General features: G+C 46.4%; 2 long non-coding RNA genes across 4 annotated transcripts in view; one reads left to right on the top strand and one right to left on the bottom strand.

Moving 5' to 3' along the window:
• The window catches only part of LOC109551351 (uncharacterized), a 42,146-nt gene extending 24,105 nt beyond the window's left edge, over positions 1-18,041 (bottom strand). The window contains exon 1 of the long non-coding RNA XR_004522112.2: positions 17,526-18,041. This is a non-coding gene — a long non-coding RNA (uncharacterized lncRNA). The remainder of the gene's footprint in view (positions 1-17,525) is intronic.
• Positions 1,735-25,865, top strand: LOC117308182 (uncharacterized). Of its 3 annotated transcripts, none has more exons than XR_012326378.1 (4): positions 1,735-2,169; positions 8,238-9,036; positions 22,041-22,212; positions 23,742-25,865. It is a non-coding gene; the product is annotated as an uncharacterized lncRNA (long non-coding RNA). The 3 variants fall into 3 exon arrangements; XR_004522114.2 differs by having other exon boundaries at positions 22,086-22,212; XR_012326379.1 differs by having other exon boundaries at positions 8,806-9,036; positions 23,742-25,864.
• Positions 25,866-26,856: the final 991 nt, after the last annotated feature.

A 26,856-nucleotide genomic window follows, 5' to 3' on the forward strand; every position in this document is an offset into this window, starting at 1 on the left:
CCATTTGGCTGCAAGTGACAGATGCCCACCTCAACACAAACAGGGATTCAAGGGACAGCTCCACGGGATGTTCTCAGGCACAGGGAGGGCTGGGGACCAGGTGTGGAAAGGACACTTCCAGGGCCACCCCCAGGAGGTCTCAGCAGCACCAACAGTGGGGCACCCTGGTCCACGCACTGCCTCTGGAATCCATGACCCAACCATCCTCAGTCTTGGGACTTGTAGGCGAAGGAACCACAGAGCTTTTGCAACCTCTTAATGTGACAGATGAGGGTCTGGAGGTCCAAGCAAGCCATTCAGTGTGGCCAGCAAGTGGCAGAGGGAGGGTGTGTATCCAAGCCCACAGGTTCCCAGAGTTTTGAATTTTCTCCTGCAACAGAGTTTCCCAAACTTCAGGCATCCCGAAGCTACCTTCATGATTTTTATCATTTGCATTATATCATCTCTTCTATTATTTATCTTTAAATCTCTTCACTTAAACTTTTTATTCATACATGTCATGGTCTAATACACATTGAATACTCTTACACTGTTGAAAAAAAAAGCACATTCATCTGAGAAGCATCCGGACAATCTTTGGAGGTGCATGTGCTGCATTTGGGAAACACCGTACCAGCTCCTTTTCACTCAGGAGGATGACACAGACCGAATATTTGTTCTGTTGAACAACAGATATTTGTTCTGTTGAACAACATTTCTTTTTCTGTTTGAAGAAAAGCAAATAACCTGAGTCCAGGGTGGCTGGAACGGGTGGCTGAGGGGAAGATGCGGGGATGAGGTCAGAGGTGATGGGGGTTGAGATGGCAAGAGCTTTTCCTTCCAGGGAGCTGGGAGCTGGAGGAGTGTTTTGGTAAAGGAGGGACGTGATCTGATTGACGTTCAGGCAGGAGCCCCGCAGCAGCAGTGGGTGAGAGCAGCGCAAAGGCACAAGCAGGGAGAACTCAGAGGCTGGAGAAATGATGCAGTTGATGGTGGTCTGGAGCAGACAATGGTCACGGAGGCGGAGAGCGCAGGTTGGGTCGGGGTATCGTATTTTGAAGGCTGAGATTTTTACCTTGTCCTGTGCGGTCACTCATGCTGGGCTTGGAGCAGATGGGAGATGGGAATGCTTCTGGTTGAGTGGGTCTTGTCACAGGTACACATCTTCCCATGGTCAGAGGGACCTGAGACCCTCCCTTCCCTCTATAAATGAGTTAGCAGGTTATGGGGTCAGGGACCACCCGGCCCCTGTGGGTGGCGTTGGGCTGTTGGCCACCCCTCTCCTCCTCAGGGAAGACCTCTGTGGGGCGTCCGCTGGGCACCGTCCCCAGGGGCCCGGGGATTCTCTGGGCAGCGGGAGCAGGGACATCCCAGAGCACGAATCGCTGCAAGGCGGAGGCGGGACGTCTCTCGCTGCCCTTTTCCAACTGGCCGCAGCGGGCTCCTCTTTAGTGGGTGGAAGATGGATGATTTCGTTTTTTGTGGCCCTCTCGATCGATCCGGGAGTTTGGGCTAAAGCGAGCACTTTCCCCGCGTGTGCCGCCTTCGCTGACTGTTATTCATCACGTTTAACCCTTCTTTCACCTCCAGGAGCCGGGCCCCGGGGCGGAGCAGCTGTCCCTGACTTGACAGTTTTTACTCTTCAGGGGCTGCGGGGAGGGGACCGGGCACAGGAAGGGACAGGGCTGGGAGGGAGGGTCCCGCTCCAGGTGGGCTGGGGCAACTGAAGCTTCCACAAAGGCAAGAGGACGGCTGGCCGATGAAGGGAGATTACAGGAGGGACCCTGGTGGGGCCTCAAAGCCCGGCCCATTGCCAAGAAACTCCCTCAGGGGAGGAGGAGACGGAGGCAGAAAAGAAAACAAATAGCCCGAGTTCTCTGCCAAGGGAGTGTCGCAGCTTTTAATTCAAGATGAAATGTGTTCCTGTTTGTGTACAACTAATTTTCCTCCCAAATGAAGGGTTTTGTCTATCACTCGACTGTTTCAATAGCAACTGAGTCTCCCTCGCTGTAATTAAGCTAGCATGTGCCTCTCTAGTTGGGGAAGCAGGCTGTCTGTGTTAACATGTTGCGGAAGCGGGCAGGCTTGAGTTGCTGCCCGGGTCCAAGAAGGAAAAAGCAACAAAGAATGGAAGAGAACACCTCCAAATAAGAGACTTGGCTCCCGCTGGGATGACGTCTTTTGGAAACTGTGAGTAGGTTTCCCTGAATGAAGGGCCTCAAGATTCCTGGTCTCATCGTGAGAGCAGAGAAGAGGAGAAATTAGTGTCCAGAGACTCTGGAAACTGGAGTCACACATTCACATGCCTCTGGGGCCGGGTGGGAGGTGTGTGTGAAGACGGCGGGCGGGCTGTAGCTTTTCACACGAGTGCGTTTTGTTTGCTTGGTAAATACATGGTAAATCCTTCAATTCCACATGCACAAATGCACTTATGTTTTTTCTTGAAACATGTCGATCTCTTAATTTAACTTTTGTGAGTTTTTTTGCTTTTAGTAGAGAGACGGTAATTTAATCAATTACCACTAATTTAATGGCTTAAAACAACAGCTATTTATTATCTCCTAGTTCTGGAAGTCGGGAGTCCAGCATGATGGTTGGGTTCTCTGTGAAGGGTCGTACCAGCTATAATCTAGGTATTGACGGAGGCTGTGATTCTCATCTGGAACTCGGGATCCTCTGTCAAGTTCATTGGTTGCTGGCAGAACTCATTTCCCCCTCATGCTTTCCATGTGGTCTTTACCATCCTCAAGTGGGCAAAATGGTGGGCGAGGTCCTCCTCGTGCTTTGCCTCTCCATGCCTTCGGTCTTCCGCTTTTCAGGGCTCATGTAATCACATTGGACCCACCTGGATAACCCAGGACAACCTCCCTACTTTAAGGTCAGCTGATTAGTAAGCTTAATTACATCTATAGAGTCCCTTTTACATGAAAAGGTGGTCAACGTGACTAATTATCAGAGAAATGCAAATCAAAACTACAGTGGGGCACCACCTCACACTGGTCAGAATGGCCATCACCAAGAAGTCTACAAATAATAAGTGCTGGAGAGGGTATGGAGAAAAGGGAACTCTCCTATACTGCTGGTGGGGGTGTAAATTGGTACAACCACTATGGAGAACAGTATGGAGGTTCCTTAAAAAATTAAAAATAGAGCTACCATATGATCCAGCAATCCCACTCCTGGGCATATATCTGGAGAAAACCATAATCTGAAAAGATACATGCATCCCTATGTTCATAGCAGCACTATTTACAATAGCCAAGACGTGAAATCAACCTAAATGTCCATCGACAGAGGAATAGATAAAAAAGATGTGGTGCATATATACAATGGAATATTACTCAGACATTAAAAAAAAGAATGACATAATGCCATTTACAGCAATTTGGACCTAGAGATTATCATACTAATTGAAGTAAGTCAGACAGACAAAGACAAATATATGATATCACTCATGTGGAATCTAATTTAAAAAAATGATATAAATGAACTTATTTACAAAACAGAAAAAGACTTACAGATATTGAAAACAAACTTATCGTTACCAAAGGGGAAACGGTGGGGGGAAGGATAAATCAGGAGCTTGGGATGAACATACACACACTACTACTACACACACTACTATATATAAGATATATAAGATAGATAACCAACAAGGACCTACTGTATAGCACAGGGAACTCTACTCAGTATCCTGTGATAACCTGTATGAGAAAAGAATCTAAAAAAGAATGAATATATGTATATGTATAACTGAATCACTTTGCTGTACACCTAAAACTAACACAACATTGTAACAACTATACTCCAATACAATTAAAGTCCCTTTTGCCATGCAGTGTGACATTTTAATGGAAGTCACATTAGATGGTGGCAACTATGGGGGCCAACTCAATATTGAGATGATAAAGCACCTGATAATAAAAGGGCAAAAGATCTGAACAGACATTTCACCACAGATGATATATGAATGGGACTAAGCACGTGAAAAGATGCTTAACATCTTTGTTGATGCAAAGCAAAAATCACTATATGATACCACTATGCACCCAATTATATTGTTAAAGTGAGAAAGATTGACAAGACCAAGTGTGAGCAAGTACTTGGAGCATGTGGAACGCTCCTACAATTCCGGTGGTAATTCGGATGGTATTGTTGCTATGTAAAAATAGTTTCAGTTTCTTATAAAGCTAAACACACACTTATCGTTTGACTTAAATTCTCACTCCTCAGTATTTATGCAAAAGAAACGAAAACATACGTCCACATAACGATTGGTCATCAAATGTCCACAGGAGGTTTATTCATAATAACCCCAAATTGAAACACACAAATGCCCATTAACAGGTACTAAGTGAAGAAGCCAGACACAAAAACTATGTACTGTATGATTTCATGTACACACATTTCTATAAAACTCAAAATCAAAGTGACAAAGAGTAATGGCTTCCTGGGTCTAGTAGTTGGGGGAAGAGATTGATTGTAAAAGGGCAGGGGGGACCTTTTTTGGGGTGATGGGATGTTCTATATCACGGTTGTCATGGTGGTTGCATAACTGCGTTCACTTGTCAAAACTCAAAATTTTCACTTAAAATTGGTGCCTTTTATTGCATGCAATTATACTGCAAAAAAGCTGATTTTTAAAAGCAACTTTCTGTCATTGCCATTAATGGAAAATCCGTGCTCCCTGCCAAATAGCAGGCAACCATAAAAAGAAATACAGATATTTTGAAAGTGTATGAAAAGAAAGACATCTCGATTTTGAAAACCTCTGCTCAGGGTCTCAAAGGCTACAAAGTGTTAGAGGGGACTGGGGTCTCATCTGAGGCACAGGGTTTTCTAAGTGCACGTGGTTGTTGGCTGAATGAATTTCCTTGTAGTTATAGAACTCATGGCAGCTTGCTTCTTCAAGGCCAGCAGGAGAGCACCTCTCTGGCTTCAAATCTCTCCCTTTAGAGAAGTCCTAGGCTCTCTTTTAAAGGACTCATCTGATTAGGTCAGACCCACCTAGGGTCATCTCTCTTTTGAGTCATTCAGGTTCAACTGATAGGGACCTTAATTACATCTGCAAAATCTCTTCATCTTTGCCATATACACATAATCCTGGGAGTGAAATCCCATCTATTCACAAGTTCCACCCACACTGAACGGTAGGATGTTATACACTAAGATGTGTACACACTAAGGGCAGAAGTCTTGGGTGCCGTCTTAGAATTGCGCCTACCACAAAGGCTCCAATAAATTTTGTAGAATGAATAAAACACTCTCTCTTCTCCAAATCCTTTATTTAAAAGGATTCTTTGCCAGGAACTCTTTCCATCTTTCTTTCTTGACGCCATCTTTGCTTGTCAAAACCTCATTTATCTTTTGAGACCTGGCTCAGATTCCCTTGTCATTTATGGCTTCCTCATCGTCTCAGGCAGATAAAGACCTGGGTTCACCTTCCTCACCTTGAGTCCAGATGGGTTATTATTTGTTGGCATTATTATGTATACACACGTACTTACACATGAATGGGATCACACGGGGCACGCTGCCTACGGTGGACACTTTCTTTCCTCCCCACTTGCCCTCACCTCTGCTATCTCCATCTCCAAAGATAATCTGTATTAAAAAAACAAAATACATATCCTTCCATGTTTCCCTTTGCACTCATACAATCCCATAATCTTACAGAGTGCATCTCTTCCACACACACACAGATGGTAAAGGGCATTTTGGGGGGAGTGGGGAGTCACTGTTTTATATAAATGGTGTTACACACTTTTTGCATCTTGGTTTTCTTACTCAATAACTTGCAGAAACTTTCAAGTCCTCCCTATAGCTGCAATTAAAGTTCATTCTTTTCATGGCTCTGCAATATTCCACGGGATGGATATATTTGCAAAGTACTCAGCTACTTCTCCAGAAAAGGGAATTTGTTTGCTTCTGGTTCTGTGCCATTTGAATAATGCTACAGGAAGTATTTCTGTACCTATTGGTACAAATAGGATGGATTTCCAGTAGCTCAAGAGCTTGGTGTATACATACAGTGTTTGTACTTTTAAAAAAATGTACTAAATATTGCCAGACTACCTTCAGAAAGGACTAATATTCCACATTTCTACTAGAGTATAGGAGAGTGCACTTACCTCTATAGCCCAGCTAGCAATGAGATTTATAGCCCTCTAAAATTTTTGCTAGTCTTCTAAGTACAGTCATAACTCACAGCTGGATATGAAATGTCCTGACTGCTAGTGAATTCAAACATCTTTTCCTTATTCCTTTCTTTCCTTTACTGTTTTTCTTTTTTCTTCTCTCCTTTTAATATTGGGATTTGCACTTCTGGAAAGAGCAAATGGTCTCTTTATAACCTTTGTCCCTTTCTCTGATTAACTTAAGAGTGCTCTGTAGACTATAGAAATTAATCCTTTATTATTTGCTTCGCACATAATTTGAGACGTATAGTTTACATGTAGACTGTTTATATAATACGTACAAAATTTATTATTCAAGGGAATTCCCTGGTGGTCCAGTGGTTAGGAATCCGCGTTTCCACTGCAGGGGGCATGGGTTCGATCTATGGTCGGGGAACTAAGATCCTGTAAGATGCGCGGTGCAGCCACAAAAACCAAATGAACAAAGAAACAAAAATTTATTATTCAAATATGTCTTTTTCTTTTTTACCTTCTGGATTCCCATTCTTGATCTGTAAGTTCTCCTTTACAGATTCTATATTGTAACTTGCGTTATCCTACCTTTTCTTTAAGATTTTTTACTTTTCACAATGAAGTCTTTAACTCATTAGAATTTAACTTTATGTGAGGCATGAGATGGGATCCATTTAACTTTAATTCTCTTGCATGGGGGAAACCTGTTTTGCTGGCATCGTTTCTTAAACCGCTCAGCCTCCAAGGGATTCAAACTGTCCTCTTATGTTTCCTGGTAGTTTTGGGGGGGCTCAGCCAGAGAAGCAGCCCTGCCAGAGCCCTGAATTCTGTTTTCTCCACAGGATGGTAAGTCTTGGGTATGAACTTTTTTCTCTTTAACCAGCCTGAGTAAGCAGAGCGAACTGGAATGCTTCAGGTTGGTTTTTTTGTCCATTTCACATTAGTTGGCATCCACTATGTTCAAGGCTGAAGAACAATGTCCATTCTATGTTCACTATTTTTTGGTGGAATAGGAGATAAGCATGGGAGGTCCTTGTCAACCAGGAAAAGTATTCCCTTCAAGTGAACTTACTGAGGACAGGGACTCCAAAACTCAAAATAAATGAGGGGAAGGAGGGTGTGATTGAGACTTTAACTTCAAAAGTCAAATGGAAAGTTTTAAAGGAAGTATATTTTCTTACACTTAACCAAACCGATGCTTTAATTGCAACCATCCACTGATACTTACAACAGAGAATGAAGTACTGATTCGAGAGGTGTCGTTTTCCTGCAACTTTCCTGCACCTCACATCTCATGGTCAGTTTGAACAAAGGAAGTTCAGTTTTGCAAATTATTTCAGGGCTGATTGATTTCCCCAAAGGACTCTTAATTCCTTCATAGCACAAATAACTCTCTTTGAAAGCACTCATCGGCTGGTGCATTGTTAACTGGTCTAACTGCCCTGCTGCCACGTATCCATGGCTTCACAAGCTGTTCTCACCCAACACTCATGAAATTCATGAAAGGCTGTAGCCTTTGCAAATTTGCGTTTGCACTTTGAAACTGGTTCTCATTTACTTACATTATGTAGGTAGATGTTTTTGTGTCATCCTCAGAGACACTGGCCTGTGAGGACATGGCTGTGGCTGATACAGGGGAGACAGGCTGGTGTGAATCGGCGGGGGTGGACTTGAGATTTTATAAGCGGTCAGTTCATTAGTGGGCACTTTTGGACTGTGATGGCTTCGTTGCTCTATACAACTTTGTAATAACTCTGGGGACTCAGTTGATAACGATTTGGAAGACGAGGACTCTTTTACACAAAGCAACTATAATCTACGAGAGGGGAGAGAAATACCAGGGGACTGCTCTGGTTGCTCGGAGAAAATATTTTATTTTCAGCTGGGAAGCTCATTGGGCAGTGGTGATGGGGGATCCTAGGGGTGGGAAGAGCAGGCTAAACTGTCCTTGAAGGATGAGTTGGATTTGGACATGCAGATGTGCTGGGAGGGCATCCTAGCTAAGGGAAACAGTATAAGCAGATGGTGAGGAATGAGGGGACATGCCACACTGCTGCGTGCTGTGCACACTGTCCTGAGCTGTCACTCACTATCTATCTCTTTCTGTAGATCACGAGTTCCCGAAGCCTGGGTCTTTATCTGTTCTCTGCTGCATCTCCAGGGACCTCAGCTGTGCCTGGCACATAGTTGGTCCTCCTGACATATGTGCAGAAGGAATGAGTGAAGGCTCAGAGATTTGCTTGTAGAGCAGGAGATTGAGAACCCTTAAACATCCCCGGTTCTAGACCAGATGATCTGACTCTGTCATTTTGCAGACCTTCCTCCCGTTGCTTTCGCGGCTGGTTCTGAGGCTGCTGCCATCTGTGGCCAGGTCTGCTTTGTCAACAGCAGCGGCGCTGCAGAGGGGCTCGGACCCGCTGATAGAAGCTCCTGTTCCAGCGGGTGCCTGGCTGATGCCCTGTGATGATGTCACAGCCACAGATCCTGATGGCAGCCGTGACGGTAACGGTCCCAGCTACCCCAGCCGTCTCGCTTGATGGGGTGACCAAGGGCCCACAGATTGCTCCTGAGTGCACCTCTCTAGTGACAGATGATTCTGAAACCAGCCCTTCTGGTTTGATTCAGAGGAGAAAACAACAACTATATGTATTTTTCCTTTTTCCTTTTGGCGGAGAAGTTGCAGTTATCTAGAAATCATTTCAAGGTCATCCAAATGCCTGAGGCCCCGCGGACACGGACTCCTGAGCATCGTCTCCATCCTTGAAGGACAAGGTTCCATCTCTGCATCTCCAGCACCAGCACAGGGCCTGGCACGAGGCAGAGCTCAAAGCAGGGAGTGTCTGTTGACTGCCCAGGCGAGGTCAGACAGGAGCCGGCCCACTGGCCTGTAGGACGTCCCACAGAATGGGTGAGTGTGACTGTTTCCCGGTAGATTAAGGCCGAGATTTCTGCAGAGGGAGGCTGTGCCCAGCCCATCTCAGGGAGGGAGCCTCATAATGTCCATTCATCTGTCATTGGGATGTCAGGTTTGAGTCCTTGGTTAAGGTGGTGTTCACCAGATGTCTCTGTTGTATAGAATCCTTTTCCCCTTTGTAATTGCTAAGTAACGTGATACCTTGGGATCCTGTGGCTATCCAAGGATGTCCCCAAATCTTTCCCCCAATGGTTTTGGGGTTCACTGATGGTCTGCACTAAGGTTGATTACACTGATAGTTGCAAATAATGACTTTCCACCTCTTTCAACCCTTGTACATTTATTAGCTGGCCTTCCTCCATGAAGGAGAAGGGTCTCTTCTCCTAATCACTATTTTCAGATCACTATGGACTAGGATGTTTTTTAGTCCACGTATTCACATCCATTCCTATAATTGTTTTATGTGCAAATATTCCTAAATTTGGCCACCAGTGGGAGTGTTACCCAGCAAGGGCTCACTGCCAGACACACATGGAAGCCAGGACTGTGGCACTGGCTTTTGAGAAAGGAAAGAGCCTTATTGCTTGTTCAACCAGCAAGGAGACAGGAGGCAAGGCTCAATTCTGTCTCTCTGACTCAGGGTGAAATTTAAGGGGTTAGGGGAATTTCAAATTGGAAGGCGATTGGCTGGTCTTAAATCAGTCCATGTAAATTACTCGTGCTGCTGGAAGCTAGATCTTCTTCATTGAAGGATTTCTTGCTTCCTAAAGGGCTCTGGTGGCAACATTTCTTTCGAGTTTTGCAGACTGAAGATTCTTGGTTTGGGGGTCATCCTGGAGACATGGATTCCTGTGTTATATGTGCACAGTGCTGTCTCTGTAAAATCACTCAGAGTTTGATTAATCAACCTATTTAAGGAGACAAAACCAGTTTAAGCTGGTCAATGTTTTATGAGCCGTTTCCATTCCTTTTTCTTTGTATATTCCTCAATCTTGAGGGAAATAAGGGCTATGACTTCTCTAGCTGCTTCCTGCTAATTAGAGGTGTGGATTTTTTAAAAAGAATACATTTATTTTATTTATTTATTTTTGGCTGCGTTGGGTCTTCATTGCTGTGCACGGGCTTTCTCTAGTTGTGGTGAGCAGGTGTACTCTTTGTTGCGGTGCGTCGGCTTCTCATTGTGGTGGCTTAGGCTCTAGGCACTTGGGCTTCAGTAGTTGTGGCACGCAGGCTTCAGTAGTTGTGGCTTGCAGGCTCTAGAGCACAGGCTCAGTAGTTGTGGTGCATGGGCTTAGTTGCTCCACAGCATGTGGGATCTTCCCAGACCAGGGCTACGAACCTGTATCCCCTGCATTGGCAGGCGGATTCTTAACCACTGTGCCACCAGGGAAGTCCTGGAGGTGTGGCTTTTTATAAGAGAAATGAGGTTGTTTTGCACTTAATTGTAAATATTTGTGAGTCCCACCCTGAACTCTTAAGTCTTGGGCAATCATCATGCAAGTGGGGGAACGCTTTTTAAATCTAGGAGACAGCCAAGTACAAGATTTGATGAGTAGAGGTTTAACACAAGATACACAGAAGTATGATGTCTAATTATAACAGTCCTTCAAAAACAGACCTTATTCCTTTGGGAATCCATGCAAACATGTCACAATAATTCTTTTAGAACATGATCATTCGAGACTGCACTACTACTTACTCTTAAGGTAGGGTCTCCTATATAACATTTCATAAGGGCTCAATTAGAGTTTGTTTCTAGGAGTTGCTCTTACTCGAAGCAGGGCAACTGGTAAGACCTTATCCCAAGTTAAGCTGGTTTCTTGACATTTAGGCAACTGTCTTTAAGATATGATCCATCCGGGCTTCCCTGGTGGCGCAGTGGTTGAGAGTCCGCCTGATGATGCAGGGAACACGGGTTCGTGCCCCGGTCTGGGAAGATCCCACATGCCACGGAGCGGCTGGGCCCATGAGCCATGACCGCTGAGCCTGTGTGTCCGGAGCCTGTGCTCCACAACGGGAGAGGCCACAACAGTGAGAAGCCCGTGTACAGCAAAAAAAAAAAAAAAAAAAAAAAAAAAAGATATGATCCATCTTTTCAGTCTTTCCCATAGACTGAGGTCTCCATGACGCATGTCACTTCCATTATATTCTGAGGGTCCCTAACACCCCTTGAGTACCTTGGCCACAAAAGCTCCTCTGTCACTTTGAATTGAAGGAGACAACCCAAAACAAGGGATGCTTTCTCTTAGTAAGGCCTCTGTTCCCTTGGAAGCCTTCTCCGTCCAGCATGGAAAAGCTTTGACTCATCCTGCAAAGATGGCCACAAATGCGAGCAGATGTCTAACTTCCTGTGGCTCTTGGTGTAACAGTCAAGTCTATTTACCAATCTCCTGTTTTTCTCCCTCGGGTTTACACCGCTTTGATCCTTGGGGGCGGCCCAGTTTTAGGATGGTCTCTATTTTGTGCCACCTTTTGGATGGTCCTTTGCGTTTGTGGGCCAGCAATAAACTTCTGTAGCCAGTGTAAGGTTGCATCTCTCCCAAAACGGCTCCGTGATACAGATGAGTAGGAATTCTTTCCACTAAATGCTTGAGTATAAGCACTTGTCCCGGTTTATTATACATCTTATACATCCAGTCTTCTTTGGTTGTTTGGTACCGATCACCATGGAAGTTGACAGTCAGCATGAAACCCCCCATCTGTCTGCTGTCTGTAGAGTACGCTTCTGAATACTGAGGCTTAAACGGGGATAGGTCCACACTTTGGATGAAAGCTAGGGCCTTAGGATCTGGCTTTTGGTTCTGGCCACCTGTTTTGCAGTCTGATCAGCCAATTTCCTTTAGCTATATAACTATCAGTCTTTAGGTGGCTTGGGCAATGTACTACAGCTACTTCCTCTGGCATTATGACAGTCTAATAAGGTTAGTTATCTCCTCTGCGTGTTTTTCTTTCCTTCCTGATATCAGATCTCTTTCCCTACGGTCCCGTGAACATACACGGCAGAGAAGGCATACTTAGCAGCAGTATAAACGATCACCTTTTTCTCAGCTCCAAGGTGCCGGGCTCCTGTGAGGGCTCTGCGCTCTGCCTTGTGGGCAGACGTAACTGGAGGGAGGGCTTCTGCTTCTAGAACGTCCTGATGAGTTACTATTTGCATCCCTGGCCTTAGAGTCCCCAATCCATGAAGCTGCTCCCTTTCATAAACATTTCCATATCTAGATTTTCTAAAAGGTTGATCAGTCAGGTCAGGTCTGCTAGACTAGACTCCAATTCTTTGCCTTTTTGATTCTATCGAATGCCTTATGGCATGTTGCCATCCAGCTTCATGGCTCACTGTCATTTCCTTTAAGGGCCTCCCGTAGTGGTTTAGCCACGAGTCCAAAGTCAGGAATCCAAATACAACGAGACCCAGGCATTCCTATGAATCCTCGCAGTGGCTTCTGGTGGTGGGTACAGTCACCCTAGCTAACGCTTCCTTTTGATCCACCAGGAAGTTTGTCCTCTTGATCACCCAAATCCTGGGTATTCTACATTTGGTTGAGAAATGTGTGCTTTTCCCCTTGGAGACTTTATACCCCTGGTCGGCCAGAAACTTTAAAGTGAGGATTGTTTTGGTCTGAAGCTTCCTTAGTTTTACTAGCAGTTAGTTTATCAGAGTACAACTCCCTAATTGAATTGGAGATCACTTTAGTCCTTGACTAATGCTTCCCCTGAAGATGATGGGGGCATGCTTAAATCCTTGTGGGAGTCCCATCCAAAAAGATTGTTTTATATTAGTCTCTGGACCGTTCCATTCAAAGACAAATCGTTCCTGAGACTCAGGACTTAAGGGTTTACGGTAAAAGGTATCTTTTAAGTCCAGAACTATAAATCAGCACAAGTTTCCAGATAAAGCTGTAAGCGAAGAGTAAGGATTTGGTACCCCTGGATGTGTATCTTCTACAATCTGGCTAATGGCTCTCAAATCCTGTGTACAACGATTATCTCCAGTCCGGGATTTTGTACGGGCAGGATTGGAATGTTACATGGGGATCGACAAGATTGGATTAACTGGCATTTAAGAAATGTGGTTAGCGGAGGCTTTATCCCGTTCTTTACCTGCCTCTTTAAAGGCTATTGCTTTAAATTGGGAGCTTTGGTGCTTGGATAGAGTTTTACCACTGTTGGGTCAGTCAGCCGTCTTGGCCCTTCCTGGCCTCTGTGCTTACCTTTTCTAGAATTTTAGGGGCTTGTGGTTGAGGCCCCTCTCCCGACTGTAACAGCACAGCTCAGAGAGCATGGGCTTGATCCGGGAGTACTTTAATGCCTACTTTTCCCTGGTGAGAAAGTCATTTAATTTTGTTAGATATTACCCCAATAAAGAAATAGGGCATTCAGGCACATATAGAAAGCTGTGCTTTAAATGTTTTTTTTTTTCAGTTATATAGATTCAGAGGAAGAAAAGCGGGAGTGCACACATACACATCCCCTGGGTTGACCTTGACCATCTAGACCTGCAGGCATTGGTCTCAGAAGATATTGCCCTGCTTGAGGCAGAGGGCTCCCTGGGTTTAATTGAGTACCCCAGCCAGTGTGGGGAGGGGAGACGGGTTCCTTTTGACTGTCTCGTAAGGAAGGGCTCAGGGCTTGGGCTGGACCTGTGGCCTGAGGAGGGCTGTTGGAAGCCTCAGCTACTCGCAGGGATTCCCCCTTCATATGGTAGGGGAACCGCAGGAGGCACCCAAGGAGGAGGCAGATGTAATAAGTTGAGGTCATTAGGCTCTAACTCAGGCAAGACAGGCTCTTTCTGAGGGTCTTCCCCCTGAACCATAGGTCTACATGCCTCCTGCAAATCCTCATTCTGATGAACAGCCAGTTTCATTTTGCTGCTGAAAAACATACAAAATAATTTACACAAGTTGAGGTCGAATGTTGTAAGCCCACTACTTGTACCTGCCTTCTCTCTTTTTTTTTTTTTTTTTCCAGTACACGGGCCTCTCACTGCTGTGGCTTCTCCCGCTGCGGAGCACAGACTCCGGATGCGCAGGCTCAGCGGCCATGGCTCACGGGCCCAGCCGCTCCGCGGCATGTGGGATCTTCCCAGACCGGGGCACGAACCCGTGTCCCCTGCATCGGCAGGCGGACTCTTAACCACTGCGCCACCAGGGAAGCCCCCCTGCCTTCTCTTGATCTTAGAAGAGGGATAGCCACAGGGCAAGGCAGAGCTGGTGGCAGGACAGCCAGGAGGTCTCTCTGTGGGCGTCCATCCTCAGAAGAAAAACACACCCTTAGTGGAGTCTGAGCTTTGCAGTTGGACGAGTGGGTTTCCTGCATTGCAGCGCTCAAGAGAATTTACTTCTTGGCCAGCAAAACCACGGAAGAGCCTGAACAGCCACGTTTAGCAAGGGCCTCTTCCTCGCCTTCATGAATTGGGCCCAATGTCAACCAGCAGTCTTACCAGAAACTCACTGTCCATGTGATGTAGCAAAGTTGGCGTCACCTGGAAAACCCTTGAATTCATGGGAGCTGAAGGAAAGCACCAGGGTTTGCCAATCTATGTCTCAGAGCACACTTTATTCCCTTATAGGAAGCACCCGGGCTTCCGCCTCAAGTGCTTTCCACCTTGGCGCTGGTTCTGAGGGGTTAGCTGGCCACTCTGAGAATGGAGGTTTGGAGAAAGCATGAGCTAGCAACCCCTAGGTCAAAGGCTTAGTCAGGATCCTAGGTTTCAAACCCAAGAGCTGAGAACAGTCTATGGATTGCAAGTCTCTAGAACATGGCCTTCCCTTACTCCCCCCAAATGCAGGGAGAAATCAAACAGCCTCAAGAGGTGTGAGAGCAAGAACCTTAGGATTCTGGAACCAATTCCATCTCCTAGTTAGGTTTCTGGAAAGAAGCAAGCAAATGTAGTAGCAACTATTCACAACTTGGCTGTACGAATTCCCTGGAGGAGCCCCAAGGAGAATGGACAGTCTCCAAGAAGACCAGCCTGGGTCTGAGGATTCACTTAGGGAACACTGAGAAGCTTTCCATTAGAGGTGGTTGTCGAGAACCATGGCCTGAAAAATCACACATGGTACCCAACCGCCAAGCAATCTATCCCAGCAGTTCCAAGACTGTAGCCAATGTGGTCAGAGGTTCCTAACAGTTTCCCCCATGTACTTAAGGCAGGCTTGATCATTGCAGAGGGGCCTATGAGAGCCCCGACTGTCTCACTCGCCGCCTGGAAAAACTCACCCCAAGAGAAGGAGGGTAGAAGAGGTGACTGCATCACCTTGAAAAATAAAGTGAGGAGCCTTAGACCCAGATGAGCTTGAGAGAGGAATTCAAGAGCATAGAGGTTGAAATACCCAAACCTTCACTTCCTTTCTGAGGAAGTTGATCTTCTTTAATCAATTTGGTCCTCCTGGTAGAGGACCAAAACATTTGCCTCCCCAGCAGAGATCACAGACAAGCTCATCTAGATGTCTGGGCAATTTCCAGGCGGAATATACTCAGCCCAAGTCCTCCATAGAGCCCATGGCCTTTGGCACCACCAATGTGTGTGTCCCTCTTGGCAAAATTTCCTCTTTTATATATATACACACACACACCTAAAAGCAGTTCAAGGCTAACTCCCTGCCAGTTTGGCTCATATAAAAGAGGGTTAAAATTCTCAGTGAGGAAAACCCAAAATGTGTCCAATTGTATAAAGGATCTTCCCTTGCAAGAAATGGGGAGAAAAATCAATTCTGTCCCCTTTCTCCTCTTTTGCAAAAGAAATTTAATTGGAAAATAGTATTATAACTCCAAGACCCATTTTCAGGCCATTTTCCCCCAAACTCCAGCTGACTTTGGGACTAGGCAGTGTTATAAAAGAAACATTTTCCTTTTCATAACTCCAGTATACCATATAGAGTAGGAGGTCACATGAAACACCAAGAACTTAATATGTTAAGATTTACCAAATAAAAGCACGTAGCTAGAACCACCATATTGTTATCAACAGGGACAGGTACAAACAGAACCAAGCACACGTTTGCTGATAGAGTCCTGTATCCAAATGATGGTTAGATACTACCTGCATTAGAAACATCATCTCCATCTTCAAAATACTTTGACCTTCTCAGGCCACTTTCCAGATGTATAACAATTAAGGGCTATTTTCAGCAAGTCCACTAAAATTCTTACCAAGTTTTCTTTGCATCTTGGAAGACTTTTACTTTGCTTTACAATTGCCTAAATGTAGGCCAATTTGACTACCATATTTCTTATTTAAACTGCAAATAATTACATAAAATCTGTCCCGTTACTGCCTTAATTACAACCTTCTTAAATACCTGTTCATCTAGTAACATTGCCCCACCTGTCTTGTTTCTCTCTAATGTCTGCCTTTCGTTAAATCACTCTAAAGACGCGCAGCTGTGCTTTTTCATCTGTGCTGACCACCCATTGGAAATAGAGGATTTCTCCTAGCTCCCACTTCACTGATTCTACTCCTTCTATTTCCCATTTATTTATTTTTTAAAATGTTTTTTTATTGTGGTAAAAGTCACATAATATAAAACATACTATTTTAACCATATTTATCTGTACAGTTCAGCAGCACTAAATACATTCACATTGTTGTGCCACTCTCACCATCATCCGTCTCCCGAATTTCTCAGCTTCCTGAACTGAAACTCTGTCCCCATTAAACACTGACTCCCCATTCCCCTCCCCACCCCTGGCCCCTGGCATCTACCGATGTACTTTCTGACTCTATGGATTTGACTATTCTCGGTACCTGGTATAAGTGGAAGCAAACAGTATTTGTCTGTACCTAATGTATATTGTAATACATTTTTTTTTTTTTGCGGTACGCGGGCCTCTCACCGCTGTGGCCTCTCCCGTTGCGGAGCACAGGCTCCGGACGCGCAGGCTCAGCGGCCATGGCTCACGGGCTTAGCCGCTCCGTGGCATGTGGGATCTTCCCGGACCGGGGCACGAACCTGCGTCCCCTGCATCGGCAGGCGGACTCTCAACCACTGCGCCACCAGGGAAGCCCAATGTGCCTACTCTATTCCTTAGATTGACTGGTACAATCACATTTTTCTTCCTTTTTTCCTCTTCCTGTTAAAGTAGCAGGTGTACTGTTGACATTCCCCATTTTGGAAAGTTTTTCTCTCAGGATGACCAGAGCAAAATGACACAAAGCAGCTTCAATAAAGTTTTGCTGCTGTCATCCAATAGTTAACCACAATTAGCCAATTCCTACCAAATAAAACAATCAGACATAGATAACCTAGACAAAGACCCCAAAGGCCTGGGACTCTAACCCAGGGTTTGAATATCTCAGCAGCTAAACCCTTCATGAAGTCTCTTTGGGGTGGGCCTACTGACCCACGATCCTAGCCTTGGGAATCCAACCCAAAGTTTTGACCTCTAAGTTGAACAAAATCTCCCCAGGGTGGGCCTCTAACCCACAATCCTGATGAGGTTATTAAATAACTTAGGCACAGGCACATTTTAACGAGGTTACTCACCCAAAAGACCTTTGAAGCAGGAGCTGTTTCTTCTCTCAAAATTGAAAGTAGCACCAAGGAGCCTGGAGTACTGTGGAGGCAGGGGAAGCAGGAACCCAAAAGCCAACCCTCTAGACAAATTCAGTCTGATGGATCACTCAGGGTTGGTGACGAGAGCGCACACTCTGCTGGGGACTGTAGTGCCTTGGGCAGGTAGTCACAAGACCTGCCAAAAATTGTTGCCAAAATTGTTACCGAGTGATAGCTTGCTGCCCAACACACATAGGAGCCAAGACTGTGGCACCAGCTTTTGGGAAAATAAAGTTTTTTCTATGAGATTGACTGGCAAGGAAACGGAACATAAGGCTCTCAAATATCTCTGTGATCCTGGGTTCAGGGGGAAATTTAAAGGTATAGGGGAATTTCAAACTTGGAAGCTGATTCGCTAGTCTTGAATCAATCTGTATAAGCTACTCATGCTGCTGGAAGCCAGATTTTCCTTATTGAAGGGCCTCTTACTTTGTAAATGGCTCAGGTGGCAACATTTCTATTCTTTGAGTTCTGTAGACTGAAGATTCTTGGTTCTGAGGTCATCCTGGAGACGTGGGTTCCTATCTTGCACATGCGCAGTGCTGTCTCTGTAAAATAACTCAAGGTTTGATTACTCAATCAACCTACTTAAGGAGGCAAAACCAGTTTAAGCTGGTCCATGTTTTATGCACTGTTTCAGGAGCCCCTTTATTCCAGCTTCTGTTTCCTTGATTTATCCCCATCCTCCTTTGAGTACTTCCTAGCTTTCTGGTACAAGACAAAAATCTTTAAAACATGTCAAAATCATGAAAAACAAGAAAGGAGGGTTCATTGTTCTAGGAGATGAGTCATGACTACCAAAGGCAAGGTACGATTGTTTATAGGATTACAGAATTAAGGGAAAAAGCTCTAAACTTGGACTGTATATTAAACTATATTTCTGCATCAACATTAAATATTATGAGGGTAAAAATGATTAGACATTTTGCAGGAGATCATTTCTTTAACGACATCTACACTAAAGTGTTTGGGCATGAAATACCGTGTTGTTTGTACCATACTCTCAAATGATTTAGGCAAAAATAAAAAGGAAAAAAAAATCCAGACACATATTGTAAATAATACACACAGAGACTGAAGGAAGCATGGCTCAGTGTTACCAGCTGGTGACTGAGATAAAGAGGGTATGATATGTGGGTGTTCATTGTGCTACTCTTTAAACTTTTCTGGAGCTGTAACATCTTTCAGAATAATAAGTTGGGGAAAATAAAATAAAATAAAACAAATCAGACAGAGAACAGGAATTGTGGTTGGGGACAAGCCTGTGACCCTCTGCCTGCCCTGTAAAAACAGCTCCTATCGCAGCTGCCTCTGTGTGACATGAGGAATCACACACCATTTGCTTTTACCAACCAAAGGATAGGTCTAGACAGATCTGAAGAGCAATTGTTTCCCTATCATTCAGGAGAAGGATAATAAGGCAAAGAGGGAGAGAGGGAAGGAAAAAAAGGATGGAATGAAGGAGAGATGGAAGGAGGGCAGGAAGGATGGAAGGCAGGAATTTATTGATCAACACATCTGAGGCAGGCCCTGCGATAGATCCGTCTACATTATTCATCTGCTTCTAACAATAACCTTTAAAAGACCAGAAAATTGAGGCTTAGAGAAGTCAAAAACCTGTCCCTTGGCCACAAAATAAAAACTGGTCATCTCAGATGATGATGTCCAGTAAAGAAATACGATTAAACCAATTACTCATAAGAAGAGAGGGCCAAAAGTTATATGAGCATAGAGATTTCTAAAATCCTGACCATGGTTTATTGTTTTTTAAAAGAAAGCTTTGTAGCAGGAAGAATTGTGTCCTTTAGGCTAAAACATCGGTAAGGACATCTGGACCTCTCACCTAGGCTAAACCTCGGGCCCAGAGGGCAAGTCCAGGAAAACTAAGAGGCTTCCTTCCCCGTTTGAAAAGCTCCTAAGACTGTTAGGATGCACGCAGGTTTCCGCCTTCTGCTGTATTACAATGTAGTGGCTGGTGCATGAGAATTAGGATGTTTTGTTTGGGGTGAACGGTGGGGATATGCTCCACCTTTCCCCGGCCCCTCCCCCGCCCCCGCTCCAGGCCACCCGCAGCTGCGGAAGGAAAGGACATGCTCCATAGCGTAACCAGCCTCCCGTGAAGACACTCTCTGATTGCGCTACGGGAGAGAGAGAAGCAAATTAGCCAATCATGGCAGCTCCACTAACGGCTCCGTATTCAGGCAATTCGCTGTCTGCTTCCCTCACGGACAAAGAAACTAAGAAAGGGATCAAATCAACATCTCAGAAAGAAACAATATGTTCGATGAATGAATTAAAACGGAAGATCTCTTGATTATTGAAGGCGATTCTCACTCCGAAGTCAAAAGCCTGCAGCACCTTCCCAAAACAAAGTTCCTGTCACTCCTTCAGGAAAATATTTATTCAGGGCCTAAGACGTGTCAAGTGTGACATGAACAAACTGGAGCAAGGAGAACAAGGAGGCTCTTGATCAAACAGTCAAACAGATGCGGCAGATCTGACCCCTCTGTCCATACCTCCTGGGGTCTGGGGTCTCTTGAGATCCAGGTAACAACAGTCTGGGAAGGCAGCGGTTGCCGTGTGTGAAAGCAGACTGAGCAGGTAGAGCCAGTTTGCTGGCAGTTGAAGCCAGCAAGTTGAAGGTGGTGGGTCTGACTGTATTTTATCATGTATTTATGTGCGGTACGCGGGCCTCTCACTGTTGTGGCCTCTTCCGTTGCGGAGCACAGGCTCCGGACGCGCAGGCTCAGTGGCCATGGCTCACGGGCCCAGCCGCTCCGCGGCATGTGGGATCTTCCCGGACCGGGGCACGAACCCGTGTCCCCTGCATCGGCAGGCGGACTCTCAACCACTGCGCCACCAGGGAAGCCCCTGACTGTATTTTAGATGCTCCTTTCTGAGGTTACATCGTCCTGAGGGACTCCTGTCCTCCTTTCCCCCCACCCCCCCCATTGCAGTCCTGGACTGGGTGGAGTGACTGACCACTGGCCACCGTGGGGATCAGAAGAGGTGGGTCCTCAGGGTAGGATGAATAGTACACGGAGCTGGACTCTCGCCTTCTTTTTGTGTGTGCTTGACCCTCAAGGACAGGCCTATTTATTACAAACTGTAACACCCCTTTCCTTGTCTGATAGGTGAATTCAACTAGAGTCATGGGTCTGAGATCTTAGAACCACCCAGCATCCGACTGCCCCCGAGGCAAATAATTTCAGCACCCAGGACAGCTCCTGGCACACAGTGAGCCCTCAAGGCACATCCGTGTAAAGCATGAATTTTTGTCCTAGAACAAAGGCCCAGGGGGCTGTTAGTGGATGGAGCGAAGAGGAGGAGAAGTGGTCTTAGTACAGTGGGTTCCGGGCTCACGACCCACTTTTAGTGAAGTGGGTCTGCACGGGGGAGCCCCTGGGAGGGGGGGCCCAAATTTGATAACAGGGATTTCCACCCAAAAGTCAGGGCTGTACATGAGATGAGACTGCAGTGGTATGTTTGTAAACTGGTGCTTTAGGAAAAAAAAAACCCTGGTTTGCTGATTTCCATGGTGTCTATTCTCTTACCATGGCTGATTCCAAGCTATCAGTTAGTAAAATTCCTGTGCATTTCACAGTTGGCTCTCAGAGCTGTCTGTCCTCTGCTCACCACCGAGTATGAGTGATCAGGCGGGTCCCCACTAGGGGGTCTCACAGCAGAGATGGGGGGCACCGTGGGGCTGCGGGTGAGCTTGTACATATCGTCACACCACAGGGGGTGTTCCTTGAAGGAATCACCCACAAAGTCACAAACAATGAGGATCTGGCAGATTCAGGCCAATTAACCCTGGAGAAGAGAAGCCAGCAGGGATGAGGATGAAGCAGGCTCTTCAGGAGAGAATGAGGGCTGAGAGGGTTGGGAGAGACCCCTGGGGAGGCTCCAGAAGCCCTTGAGTCTTTCTGAAAACGAGGCTCCTTTGATCAGGCTGCAAAAGCCAAGCCTGGAGGGAAGGATGTCAACCGTGCTACAGTTTTATCAGAAAAATGATGTAAAAAATTTGTGCTTGATTCATTCTTTGATTACTCTGAGAATTAAGGCACATTTTCCACTATCACCTACACGTTGTTAAATATGAGATAAAAACTTATTTGTCATCGGATTTAGTTTCATTTTTTCTAGGCAAGGCCTTTAGTTCAGAAGAGGTGGTTGAGAGCAGAAACTCTGACAGTGCCAATTACTAGCTGGGCAGCCTTCCTGAGCCTCAGTATCCTTACCTGTAAATGGGGATAATAGCACCAGTATCCATGGTACGGAAGATTGAGCAATTCAACATGTGTAGGTTACTGAGAATAGCGCTTGGCCGAAAGTAAGTCCCAGGTACATATTTGTTAAATTACAAAACATTTGCTATGAAGCTTTGATACCTAATTTAATTGGATTTGCCTCAAATGGCTTTTTATCTGTTTGGATTGTCCTCAGCTAATTAAGACCTCATGTCATTACATGTGGTCTTTGCGGGGAAAGAAACACACTGTGGTGTCATGAGAGGAGCTTCGGGGGAACTGACCTGGTCCCTGGGCCAGGATGCGGGGATAATGACAGACACAGAAGAATCCCTCAAGGAGGTGACATTTCATCTGAGACATGACAGGTGAGCTGCAGGTAACTAGGTGAGGAATTGGGGTGGGGGTGGGGAAACATTCCAGGAGGAGGGAACAGCATGTGCAAAGGCCCCGAGGTGCTGGGAGCCTGGTATGTCCAAGGCCGGGACCCAGTGAACACAGAGGTGAGTGGTGGGAGGTGGGACTGGTGAGGGGCAGGGGCCTGGGAGTTTGGGCTCCATCCTAAGGGCTGTGGGCAGCTTCTGGAAGGTTTGAAGCAGGAGTGTGACTGGGGTCATATTTGCCTCTTCGGATGTTTCCAGTTGTAACGGGAAGTTCTCCTTGTCTAGGGCTGTTCTTTTTCACCTTATTCTCCACCACAGCCTGCTTCATGGCTCAGAACCTGGGTGGGATGGCAGACCTCAGTTTTAGGACCTTGGTCACAACTCAGGAGAAAATCAGAGAGATGGTCAGGAAATATGCAGAAAGGAGCTCTGGCGTGGCCAGCAGGGATCTCAGAGTCAGTCAGCAATGTATCTTGTTCTGGGACTGAGCCTGACGCAGGGTTTTGAGGAGAAGTCTCAGGACCACCTGGAATCACAGGGACCATGGTTGGGGGGACCGGCGAAAGGGTCAGAATGGAAGCCCCCAGCTTTGGGGGTGTCGGCTGGCGAGCACCAGCTGGCCGGGAGGTTTAGATCCCAGTAAACTGCAGGTCTGCGTGGGGAGCGGGGAGACACGGGTGCATCTCTGTGCAAATACCTTCAGTGCCCATGCTTTACATCCCTGCAAAGTGTAAAATTATTAAAATTCCTCGAGTGGATAAACCCAAGCCTCTCTGTTTCATCTGTGCTTATTGTGGTCTGGATTAACTATTTCATCAATTAACACAAGTAGCATTTGGAGTAAAAAAATAGAGAATTAACTAAAAATAGGTGAAGCAGTGGAATTCCATCACAAGGACGTTTATGAATAATTAATGGACCGACGCAGGGCTGTTTGTCAGCGACACCCTCCCCCTCAGCCTGTCGCTTTTCCCTTCATGGCACAGGCAAGACTTTGTTTTCTAGCATGAAGAGTCTCTTAATTAAATCTCATTTGTCAAGAAGGCGAGATGTATTTGTGTTTCCTCCAGCTCCCATTGTTATAAACTTTGCAATGTTTTTTCTGAAAAATGCTCCTTTTCGGCTTGAAAGAGCTGAGTTGTTGCTTTTTCTCTCTTCCACTGTAAAGAGGAAATGCTACAAGTTCTTTGTCGGGTAATCAGTTATCCTCCTTAAAGGATCCCTGAAGTCATCATCTGAAAATTACAGCTTCTGGAAAACAATGAAACGCCCACTTTAGCATATTGTCACGTCAGAGTGATTTTGCCCCCCCCTCAGGGTCATAAAGCCTGTCAGTTATGTTCATGGCCTCTGGCTCTAGATGTGGTCACTTCTGCCTGTCACTTCTGGGGTTTCGATGTTGATGCTGTATCTCTCTTAGCTTCTCAGAAGCCCTGTAATGATGCCCCAATTAGTAACGCATCCTTCTCTTTCTCCATCTCACTCTAGTTGCTCTAATTTATGTCTCTCGACAGTACTCCCACCATGTGTGTCATCTGCACCTCTGTGTGGAGTAGGAAGGTCTCAAGCTCAAGGTCCCTGGCGGGTAAACAACAATCAAAACAATTTCAAGTTCACGGACATCCTCTGCAATCAACATCAACTGCTCCATCAGGAAAACAGGACCTTGTATTGTTGGTGAGTAGCAGGTAATTCACGAGCTCGTCAGCATGACCCACGGCCCCTGATCTGTATCAATATGAAATAAGAACGCATTTAAGAGGTGTCAGGAAAACATGGCACGTGCCCCCCCTCCCATTTGACATCGATTCATTCATGTATGAAACTGAGTCTTTGTGATGGTGAAGCACTAAGGATCCTGTGTGGTCAGATTAATATCATGGAACCAGAGAGCAGAAGCAGGTTATTAAATGTCCCCTACTTTGCCTTCCTTCCAACGGGCAGAAGAAAACAAACAGAAGGCTTAGATGCAAATGTGGATTTATGTCCAAGGATTGATGAAAGCAGCATAGACTGAGAAAGGGAAAGCAGGGTGGATGTCCCAGATAATTCAGGTTAAAAAGACTGTTATCAGAAGCATCATAGTCATCCAGGCGCAGCTTGTTGATTCTGACACAGTTTCTCCATCCTTTCTTCTTGTGGAAGAACCTCAGGGACATGCCAACGTTTAGTGGAAATGTGGAAGCATCATTGAAATTCCTTGAGCCAAGGGCAGGTGTTCAGGTCTCAGCTCTGCCACCACCTGTGGTTTCACTTCCCTGCCGGCCTATGGAATTATTCACATAACTCAATAACATCCTCCCATGGGAACCAGGGACAACCTCACCCTCTTGTTACTACAAAGCCTGCGTCCCACAGCCCCTGCTTGTTCACTCTGTTCCCAGGTGCAGCCCCCACGTGGCTCTGCTTGACGTGGAGTGTCCTGCCTCCTGGGCTTTGAGTATATGTGACTAATAAACTGCTGTCAGGCTCATCTGTCCAGTGTTCGGTGTTGTGTGTTTAGCTATTTCAGCAGTTTAGGGTGGGGGATCTCTCCCTCACTGATGGGGTGAATAGGAGGTGATAGGACACCTGTGGACCTTCAATAAGCCAGTTTCTACAGTGGGAGACGATAGGGCTGAAAATACCTGAGACGACACGTAACATGTAACTGATACACACCCCTTACATTTTGTGTCTTCGTTTGCCACTTTCTTTCTACTTGACAATATGCTCTTAAGGGCAGATGTTTGAATTGTATGTTTTATTGCTGCATCTCAAGCACTTGCAGGATTTCTAGCACATAGTAGACCTTCAATAAATATCTATGAAATGAATAAATGAACAAACTAATGCAGTTACCAAACAACCTTGGCTGGGAACGAATAAGGACATGGTTCTTAATGTTAGGCCTTGTGGGGAAAAATGACCAGAATGTCGTCCGTTTATCATTGCCTTGAAGAAGGCAGTGTGGAGGCAGGACCTCAGGTCTTTGTTGAACTGCAGCCGCTCACCCTCCTCTGTATCTTGCCTCCCTGTGTGGAGGTGGTGCGGACAGGTGGATGGGGGACTGGGTGATCTTTCCCCTCCTTTCTCCCCTCCCTGTCGCCCCCTCTTCCAGCCTCCTCACTCACCTTGGGGAGAGACTTTCATAGCTGCTGCCGTTGATACTTCTCTTCAGCACACCCCAGCTCTTCCACTGAGCCCAGGCCGCTGCTTCACAGTAGGAATGAGGACGCACAGCGTTAAATTGTTGTCAGTATTATTATTATTTTTTTGCGGTACGCGGGCCTCTCACCGTTGCGGCCTCTCCCGTTGCCGAGCACAGGCTCCGGACGCGCGGGCTCAGCGGCCATGGCTCACGGGCCCAGCTGCTCCGCGGCATGTGGGATCTTCCCGGACCGGGGCACGAACCCGCGTCCCCTGCATCGGCAGGCGGACTCTCAACGACTGCGCCCCCAGGGAAGCCCCGAGACGGTAGCTTTTTAATTTTCTAAATGAAAAATCGTTTTTACTATGAAAGTGATAAATATTCATTGTAAAAAGAAATAACCCCACGAGTACATTGTAGCATTTCAGTTGGGGTCAAGAGTCCCGAGAGCTGCCTTTTCCATAAACACCATGTGTCCCCTGCCCCCCGGTGCCCCTATAGGGGAAGCTCACATGAGCCCGGCACCCAAGGCTCACTGTGGTCCTGTCCCAAGTGGCACAGGGATCATTTCTGGCTGCCCACAATTGAATCCCCTCGCTGAAGCTCCAATCGTCCTTTTGGGAATCACTCCTCCCCCAGGTAAGAGGGGTGCGGGGTAGCCCCTGGTGACACATCCCATCACGAAAGCTGAGGGTTGAGGTCCTCCGTCTCCACCCGGCTTTCCTGAGGGGTGGGCGCTGGTCTAAGTCTGGCCCCTACACGCTCTTTCCTGAACTCTGTTTTGAGCAAGTGAAGGACAGAAGAGGGATCGGAGGAGGTCACTTTCCCAGGCAGCGTCCTGATCAGCCCGTTCTGGTGCGAGATGCTCTTTCTTAGCCCCACGGAGTCCTGTGGTTTCCGCCTGGTCCTCTGCGTCTCTTCTAGTCTGTGGGGCTCAAGATCCTGCAGGGAAAGCCCATTGTGCTCACGTCACCCACGTGGGTCACTACGGCTCCCAGCCAAGAGCCTTGACTGCCCCACGGCCCGTCTGGCCATCCGGGTGAGAACACTCTCGCCACCCACCCTCCTGCTGCCAGAAGAAACGGTAACCCTCCGGTGCCACCTCTTACCAGCATCCCTTCACTGAAACTCTGAGATCTTGTCTCCATGGGAGAAAACAAGGGGACTTGTTGAGGTAACTTCTGGTGGAGCAGGGCAGACATCCAATCAGACCAGCTGGACCTAAGGCAGGGGATGCATTGCCCGGACACAGGCCATCTGCAGGAAGAGAGAAGCAGGAGGTGGGGCCCAGGCTCAGGAGGGCAGGACCGAGTCCTTGCAGGCCATCAGGATACCACGTGGCCCCTCTGTCCCTCGTCCTGGAGCCGCACATCCTCTCTGGTCATCCACTTCATTACTCTTCTTTCTGTCCCTCTGAGGACATGGCTGGAAATGGTGGTCCCATGGTAACCCAATGTATGTCTCCTTAGTTCAGTGACCTCAAGCAGATTCTGATTGGT

This window comes from Tursiops truncatus, chromosome 15 (assembly GCF_011762595.2).
Source record: "Tursiops truncatus isolate mTurTru1 chromosome 15, mTurTru1.mat.Y, whole genome shotgun sequence".
In the NCBI taxonomy this organism is placed as follows: Eukaryota; Metazoa; Chordata; class Mammalia; order Artiodactyla; family Delphinidae; genus Tursiops; species Tursiops truncatus.